The 9351-nt window shown below is 47.9% G+C and overlaps 1 protein-coding gene across 1 annotated transcript in view; it reads left to right on the top strand.

Annotated features, from left to right (window-relative positions):
* Positions 1-9351, top strand: part of LOC103193437 (DAB2 interacting protein) — a 146408-nt gene that overhangs the window by 43081 nt on the left and 93976 nt on the right. The window lies entirely within an intron of this gene.

Here is a 9351-nt window from a genome sequence, read left to right as displayed (position 1 = left end):
TGCATTCTGTGGAAACCAATCAACCTCTTTCCTCAGCCAGTCCTGTCATTGCTCACTGGGCTAAAGAACAAAGTTGCCATGGTGGCAGAGGTTATGCATGGGCTCAGCAACGTGGACTTCCACTCATCGAGGTCGACTTGGCTACAGCCAATGCTGAGTGCCCAATCTGCCAGCAGCAGAGACCAACACTGAGTCCCCAATATGGCACCATTCCTAGGGGCAATCAGCCAGCAATCTGGTGGCAGGTAGATTGCATTGGACCACTTTCATCATGGAAAGATCAGTGTTTTGTTCTTACCAGTAACCAGACAACTTACTCTGGATATGGATTTCCCTTCCCTGCATGCAGTGCTTCTGCCAAAACTATCATCCATGGACTTACAGAAGGCCTTGTCCACAGTCATGGTATCCCCCATAGTATTACCTCTGATCAAGGAATTCACTTTACAGCAATGAAGTGTAGCAGTGGGCCCATGCTCATGGAATTTACTGGTCTTATCGTGTTCCCTATCATCCTGAAGCAGCTGGCTTGATAGAATGATGGGATGGACTGTTAAAGACACAATGGTGGTGCCAGCTAGGTGGCAATACCTTGCAGGGTTGGGGCAATGTTCTCCAAGGGACTATATATACTCTGAACCAGTGTCCAATATATGGTGCTACTTCTCGCATAGCCAGGATTCATGGGTCCAGGAATCCAGGGGGTAGAGATGGGAGTAGCACCACTCACCATTACCCCTAGTGATCCACTCACAAAATTTTTGCTTGCTGTTCCCATGACCCTGTGCTCTGCAGGACTAGAGGTTTTAGTTCCAAAAGGAGGAATACACCCACTAGGAGACTCAACTTTGATTCCAGTGAACCAAAGTTACGAATGCCACCCAGTCACTTTGGGCTCCTCATGCCTCTGGATCAAAAGGCAACAAAGGGAATTTTACTGTGTTAACTGGTGTGATTGATCCTGATTACCAAGAGGAGATCAGATTGATATTACATAATGGAGGTAAAGATGACTATGTGTGGAATATAGGAGATCCCTTACAATGTCTCTTAGTACTACCATGGCCTGTGATTAAAGTCAATGGAAAACTATAGTGACCCAATTCTGACATGACTACCAATGGTTTAGACCCTTTGAAGGTTTGGGTCACCTCACCAGGCAAAGAACCACAGCCAGCTGAAGTACTTGCTGAGGGCAAAGGCAATAGGGAATGGGCGGTGGAAGAAGGTAGTTCTACATATTAGCTATGACCATGTAACAGTTGCAGAAATGAGGACTGTAATTGTTTTTAGTATTTCTTCCTTGTTTTGTTATATGTGTGTGTGTGTGTGTGTGTATGGCAAATATCTTCGTTTTTTTCCCCTCCTTTATTCCATCACTTATTTGAAAACATAAGATATAAATGGGGCTAGTGCATTTTTGCTTGTACACATGTTAGTTGTATCATGTTAGGCTCAAGTATGAGTTTATAATTATCTTTATTTAAACATTATGTGTGGTATAAGGAGATGTGTACAGTGCCAGATTGACAAGGGGTGGATTATGGTGGTAAAGGTTATATGTCAACTTGGCTAGGCATGATTCTCAGTGGTTTGGCAGTTATTATATATTATCCTCTGTTGTGTGATCTGATGTGTTCAGGCAATCAGTTGAAAGGGGAGTTTCCTCGAAGGTATAGCGCATATCTAGTATGTGTATTGGATGTTCTGGCAAAGCTCGCCCTCTCTCCATCCTGTATCCAATTTGTCATTCTTTGACCTCTGGTTCTTGGGATGTGAGCTGCTGCCTGCCATCTGACTTGTAAATTTTGAGTTCTTCAGGCTTCTGCAGCTGTGTAAGTTGGGAAAAGCCTCTAGTCTAATAACTGACTCATGAATTTGGGACTTACCAGCCTCCAAAACTATATAAGCCATTTCCTTGAAATCTCTTTCTCTGCCCCCCCCATAATATACATTTCACTGGTTTTGCTTCTCTAGAGAACCCAGAATAAGACACTACCATATAGATTGTGGGAGGGGATTTGGTTTCTAATGTCATTTCTGTGAACTCCTGCTCTCTGTCCACTTGTGGCGAATGGCTGAGGCCAGCAATGTTGGTCAAAGAAGCAGTAAGAATGATGATGGTGATGATAGTAATGATAGCAGCTAATATTTATTGTGTGCTAAGATCATAATTGCATAGTGCCTAAGGCACTTGACCGCTAACCAGAAGGCTGGTGGTTCAAACCCACCAGCCACTCCTCCTCAGAAGGAAGGTTGGGCAATCTACTTGCATAGTGATACTGCCTCGGAAACCCAAGGAGGGGTCACTATGAGTTGAGGCTGACTCGATGACACATAACAACAACAACAAAGATCATAATGATGCATGATCATATCGAATTGCCACAGCAACCTGAGAGGTGGCTGCCATTGTCCCCATGTTATAGAAGAGGAACAGACATGGATGGTTAAGTTACTTGTGTCAGATTCTGCAGCCATTAAGTGGTAGAACTTTCTGCTGTATGCCTTTAAATGGGAAAGGATAAAAGATATTTGCATTTTACCTGGTAGATATCTCTATAGAACAGAGTAGAACTGCCCCATAGGGTTTCCAAAGCTGTTAAATTCTTATGGAACAAAGCTGCTACATCTTTCTCCTGTAGAGTGGGCTGGTGGGTTTGAAATGCTGACATTTTGGTTAGCAGCTGAGCACTGAACCACTGTACCACCAGGGCTCCTAGTGGTTCCGAAAAATTGAATTAAGCTTTGGACCTAAAGAGATATGCTCAGTAATGGAATTTCAAGTGTGAGGATGATGGACAGAAGAAGAAATGTTTGGCAGAGGCCTCCAGCTCTGGATAGGGCTGGTGTCCTGCAGAACACGTTGCCAGGCTGTAAGACTCTGAGAAGCCACACTGTCAGGGAGCTGTGAAGATAAGCTTTCAGGGTTCAAGAAAGGCAGATGGGCTGTCTGCAAAGACTGCCCCAAGTGAGGCCCAGCACACAGAGCATGGAGATGGTGGCAGCAGCGTGGAGCTCTTTTCTCTCTTGGACCCCAGCTCTTTCAGTTTACTGAGCCACTTTCCCTTTCTGCTAGGGTGGTCATGAACATGAGCACAGGTGGGCCAGTGTGTTTGAGTGTGTTGGGCTGTATGTGAGTGTAATTCTGTTTGTCAGATGGCAGCTGAGTATGGGGCCGTATTTGTATACTTCTTTCGGTTGTGTTCCTGTTTTTATCTGTGTGTTTCACGATCGTATATTTGTTTCTTTGTGTGTGTGCCAGTCAGTGTACAGATGTGTTTATGTGTGTGTATCGGTGTATGTGGTGGTGGTGGTAGAGAGGCTAGTATGCTTGCACATACATTTCTTTGTGGATATGCCCTCCATGAAGGAGCTGTGGTGGCATAGTGCCTAAGGCATTTGACTGCTAACCAGAAGGTTGGTGGTTCAAACCCACCAACCACTCCATGGAAGGAAGACTGGGCGATCTACTTCCGTAAAGATTTACTGCCTCAGAAACCCAAAGGGGGTTGCTATGAGTTAGAATCAAGCAGATGACCATGAGTTTGGTTTTGGTTTTTATGCCCTCCATGTGTGCATTTGTATGCATGCATGTTCTTGCACTTGGGTGTGTTTCTAGCCCTGTGTATTTCTCCATATGAATATGTTTAAGTGTGTTTACATTTTAATGTAAGAGTGACCCTTGAGTGTTATAAAAGCCCTTCCTGGGACTTCCCCAAAGGCTCTCATGGCTCATGAATTCGGGAATCGCAAAGGAAAGGCATTGAGAGACATACCTATCAAAACAGCCTCCCTCCTTGAAGGCTCTGTGTTTGGATATGGGCCTTAGAAATGGCCATGGGACAGGGAGCTGGGCCTAGGCTGAGGGGGGCCCATGGGGTTCTGCTCTATCCTGAGCACTGTCTTGGGGTCCTAGCATGGGCAGCTGAGGGCTCAGCGGGAGTCAGGCACATCTGGCCTGTCCACCATCTGTGTGGCACAGCACAGTTTATTGAAAGGGAAGAAAGTGATGAAGGCAGGCCTGGATGAAGGATGCAGGATGGGGGAAGGGAATTCAACCTTGAACATCAACTGTGTGCCAGGAATGGCACTCGATGCTTTACACTGAGATGAGAAATCATGGTTCAGAGGCCATGGTGATTTGTTTACAGTCACGTGGCTTCTGGGTGGTGATGCTGGAGCACAAACTTATGGTCCCTGAGGTGCTGCCTCTTGGGTGTGGAGAGAGGTGCAGGTGAGGCTGGGACCAGGCAAGGCTTCCCTTCCCTGAGCCTCCAGGTCCTCACCTGAGAGCCCCTGGGTGACAGCCCTGCACATGGAGAGTGTGTGCCTTCCCTTTTGTTGCTCCCCCCGTCTGGCCCTTGATCCCTGATCCCTGAGGCCAAGTGTGAAGAAGATGGCCTGCCTGTCCGTTCTTATAACAGATCTTTCACTTTTGGCCAGTGGCTTAATTTCTCTGAGGCTCCATTTCCCCATCTGAAAACCTGAAGTACATGTCCTCCCAAAGATTCCAGATAAGAAGCCATAGATCTTTTATCATGCCCAAGCATCCCAAGGGCTTGGGAGCTACTCAGTGGGCTACCACAGACACAGGGTAAGTTGGCAGAACAGGAGCTCCAAAACTAGCAATTTATCATCACCATCATCATCATCCTTAGAATTGATTGTAATGAGTGAATGAAGAAATCATGTGTCTGGAATTCTGAAAGGCCTTTGGGGAAGTCTCTCAGGAGATCCTGGAGCAGGAGCAGGATTGTGAACCAGATGTCAGGATGGTGGTGTGTGGCAGCTAGGACCAGGAGTGGAGAAGTTGTTTGAGGACTCTGGTCCTCTGCTTGGGACTGCCTCGAGTGAGATTTGGTCAGTGACCTGGATGGGCACCCAGGAGCCTGTGGATCACCTGGAAGGTGGGACGTCCGGATGGAGAGTGGACCATTACAGAGAAGGGTGGAGGCCTACATAGCTGTTCACATCCAGCTACCCGGAAACAGGTGTGTGTGGGGTGCAAAAGCCCCTGCTGCACAGCTTCCTGCAAGCACATAGGAGCATGCGTGGCCTGGTAATAGAGGCAGAGTGCTGGATGTGGGAGGGAGCGGTCTCCATCCCCATGGACTGTGCAGGCTGCTTGCTGAGTTTTAGATATTAGTCCCTGTCACAGTGAATGAAAGCGGAAGCTTCCCCCAGAGCAGCCCTGCCTGCCCTGTGTGCTTTGTACCTCTGGAGTCTCTGTGAGGTTGCTTTAGAAAAAAGTAGTTGTTGAAAAGAATTCAGAACTACCAAACTAGATGACATTCTCTGGCTCCTGGATTACTTTGTGAGTGTATTTACTCATTCACTACTCGTCTCAGTTATCTACTGCCTCTATAATAGAAATCCCACAAGCAGACGGCTTTAACAAATAGAAATTTATTTTTTCACCGTTTGTTGTTGTTGTTCTTATGTGCCATCTAGTCGGACCTGACTCATAGCCAGCCCTCCTTGGGTTTCCGAGTCAGTATCACTACGGAAGTAGATTGCCCCATCTTCCTTCCGAGGAGTGGCTGGTGGGTTTGAACTGTCAGCCTTCTGGTTAGCAGTCAAGTGCCTTAGGCAGTATGCTACCAGAGCTTTGTTGTTGTTGTTGTTGTTATTTGCCATCGAGTCGGCCCCAACTCATAGCGACCCCTCCTTGGGTTTCCGAGGCCGTATCACTACGGAAGTAGGATTGCCCAACCTTCCTTCCGAGGAGTGGCTGGTGGGTTTGAACCGCCAGCCTTCTGGTTAGCAGTCAAGTGCCTTAGCCAGAGCTTTAGAAGACTAAAAGTCCGAATTCAGGGCACTGGCTTTAGGGGAAGACTTTATCTCTCTGTCAGCTTTGGGGAAGGTCTTTGTCTCTTTAGCTTCCGTTTCTGGGTTCCTTGGAGATCTTCATGTGGCTTGGCGTCTGTCTTTTCCTGTCTGCTTGTTTAATCTTCTTTTATATCTTGTAAGAAATCGACTCAAGACATACCCCACACTGATGCTGCCTCATTAACGTAACAAAGACAAACTATTCCCAAATGGGATTATAACTACAGGCATAGAGATTAGGATTTACAACACATATTTTTTTGGGGGACACAATCCAACCCATAACACTAGTCATGACACAAACCCCATCCCTGATGCCAGGCAGCTTTTAGGCTCCTCAGAGCACCCAGACTTCTACCCAACGTGATCACATATACACGCAGGGCAAAAAGAGACAGTTGTACTAGAGCCAACATCAGTAATGATAAGCAAAATGATAGCAAGTACTGTGTGTAGCTTAATATTTACCATTTCACTGGTGGTATCTTATCTCATTTAATCCTTCCCACAACCCTATATATAGGCATTATCATTAGTTCATTTTACAGATAGGGACACTGAAGCTCAGAGAGGTCTAGTAATTTCCCTACAGCTTGTTTGAATGAGGATTTGAACCCAAGTATAGCATGAAAGCTTGAGCTGGCCCAAGGGGGTGGCCAGCAGGGCTGGTTCACCTTCCTGGAGAGGGTGAGATAAAGTTGCATCTGGAGGGTGTGGTTAAGGGAGAGGGGCCCAGAATTTGTAGGAGGGAAAGGGAGTGATTGTAGAAACCTTGTTTAACCCTCACCGATGAGCTGGACTTAACATAGGCTACTGAACACTGAATGTTTGAAATAATCCTGTACATTTACGTGGCAATTCGATGTGAGAAAAACATCTGGTTTTTGTTGAGTGCTTACTGTACGCTATGTGGTGTGTTGAGAGCTTTATCTACATCATCCTGTTTCATGCTCACTGAACCCCCAACCCATTCCACAGAGGGGTGAGGGACCTTGCCTGTCATCTCCTGGCTAGCGTCCTGTGGAGTTGGGATTCGAGCCCCCCCCATTATGCTGGCTTCTGGCTTCCAGCCCTCAAGCCACTGGGCTGTGAGCAGGCTCCAGAGCAGCCCCGGAAAGTAGGCAACAAGAACCCTATTGTACTGAAATAAGGGACACGACTTGTCCACTGCTCTTAGATAAAGGTTGATTTGGGTGTTGAACAAGAACTTCTGACTTGAAGGCCAGTCCCCCTTCCTGAATTTGGGGTTGCAACTGCCTTGAGAAATCAAATACCAAGAGCTGTTTGTGCAGAGATGGGGGGAAAAGAATCTTGTCTTCCTTCATTCATGGCTGGGTGAGGAGTTTAGCCCTCGGTCTTTCACTCCCGTGAAGGAGACCAGTAAATAAGCTGTGAGGCTGGACAGACCATGAAACTGGAGTCCATAGTCTTCCATTAACCTTGCTGTATGACCTGGAAAGTCGCTTCCCCTCTCTCTGGGCCTCGGTTACTCTGTATCCAGTCCCTTGGATCTGAGCCCCTTCCAGTTGTGACCTTCTAGGGTGATGAGCATTTGTTAAGCCTGCTGGGTCCTCTAGGGGACACAAGGACCTCCAGGGTGGATGTGTGGTGTGGTGAGGGGTTCAGTGGGGGCCCTCTATGTTCCCCTGAAGAATCACCCTTTCCGTGATCTGAAGTCCCCAGCCTCCTGTTAATTGGCCTTGATCACTGTGTCTAGCACACAGTAGACTCTCAGTAAATGGTGAATAAGTGAAAGGCAAGGAAATGAATGAATGTTATATAGTATTAACAGTCTAAAGGGCATTGTCAAGTGGGGTGGGAGGAGGTATTGGTCAGAGTAGGTTTCAAAGAGGAGGCAGCTTGTCAGAGAAGTGTAGCTGTAGAGAAAGGGGTGAGGGGAAGGAAGTGGTACAAATCCCACCTGGCCTCCTGGAGGGGAGCAATCGTTTTCTTTTTAACTCAGAAATAGGATAAGGCTGTCATCATTGCTACATGATCAGCTAGCTACCTGAGTTATGAAGCATGCTTCATGGTTCTTTGTACCACAAAGTGAAAAATTGTGAAATTTTCATCAGTTAGAAAGTGAAAACCAAGAAAAAGTACAAGCCCATTGGGGGAACTAGCTTGACAAGGACATCTGTGAGAGAAGCAGCCATCCGAGTTAACCAGGTGCACCCATCCCCCTGTCCCTGGCAAGAGGCCATGGTTGGGAGAGCCCAGAGCATACGCTGAGGCCACGTCTCCAATAGAACCTACTGCTCCTGCTGGTTCCTCACCATTTATGGTCCCTCTGTGCAGGGGCAGATTACCTAATAAGGTAAGCATGGGTTTACTTATGCTTACTTACTAATCTTAATGAACAGCTGTTCACTACAGACTAGTAAATAAGCATAAGTAAGCCCATGCTTACCTTGCCTATTGGGTAATCAACACTGTCTCTGTGCTAGGCATTGCTTTGTCTAAGCGGCACCCCTCTGAAGGAGGTCGCTTCTGCAGCCCCTGACACCTAAGAGGTATTTGCTGGGCTGCAGTTGATTGGAGTACTTTGATGGGTGATACTGGGCAGCTGTGCCTTGGAGGATGTGCAGAATTTTGACAAGAAGCCACGGGGAAAATAAGCTAATAACCCATTGGCTTGTGTCTGTCTGTTCTATCACCTGGAATTGAGGTTGGGGTGGGTGAGTCTCCAGACCCTTCTCAGACAACAACTCCTTATTCAAGGAGCCCCCCTCCCCTAGTTTTCAAGCTGTCTGTAGGTCCTAAGCATCAGCACAGTTCAGGCTGTGGCCCTTTAAGCCCCCCAAACTGCTCTATCACCTGTAAAGGGAGAATTGGTTCAACCTGCATGTATTGAGTCCCTGTCACCTCCATGTCTCTTCCATTCAAACACAAGCTCTTTAGGGGAGAGAGAAAGAGTTTTAAGTTCTCTCCCCAGAGTCCAGGGCAGCCTGGTATATGGATATATGGCCTGAATGGGGTGTCCCTGTTGAAGTTTGCCTGTGGCCCCCCCAGCCCACCAGGTAGCTGAGAGGGGTTGCCCCGTCCCCCCACCGGGTATGGGGCATGAATGGGGCCAGGCAGTAGTCCCTCCAGAGAAGGGCCTGGCCTTTCTCACACCTGGCTCCAAATCTTGAAGCGTGCAGTGGGGATACTCAGCAAATCCTTCATGCCCTTGGACCCCTTCCAGAGCCAGGCGCTAGGGACGTTGTCCCCAAGGTGGTTGTCCCTGCCGTTCTGGATTTGTACTTGCTGAAGGAAAGGCGCCCAGGATGGGGGTCTGGGTGAATAGAGTACTAGCCAAGCTGGGCCCTCAGAGGAACACGCGCCTGCTCTCAGAACCTTAGTTTCCTCATCTGTTCCACACGGGCTGTAAGCGTTCACCTCGCGGGTGCGGGAAAGCGCATTGTCAATCGTGGACGGGGTAGGGGGCGTGGATTCTTCAAGGTGGGTGGGGATGTGTGACCCGGTTCGGGGAAGACCGGGTGCGAGCCAGCTGGGAGGTGTGGGGGCGGCCGGGGC

The sequence above is a fragment of the Orycteropus afer genome, unplaced genomic scaffold (genome assembly GCF_000298275.1).
Source record: "Orycteropus afer afer isolate SDZICR_OR568_19922 unplaced genomic scaffold, OryAfe1.0 scaffold00037, whole genome shotgun sequence".
In the NCBI taxonomy this organism is placed as follows: Eukaryota; Metazoa; Chordata; class Mammalia; order Tubulidentata; family Orycteropodidae; genus Orycteropus; species Orycteropus afer.
Note: the sequence above shows the minus strand (reverse complement) of the source record. Positions and strands in the feature narration are given on the sequence as shown.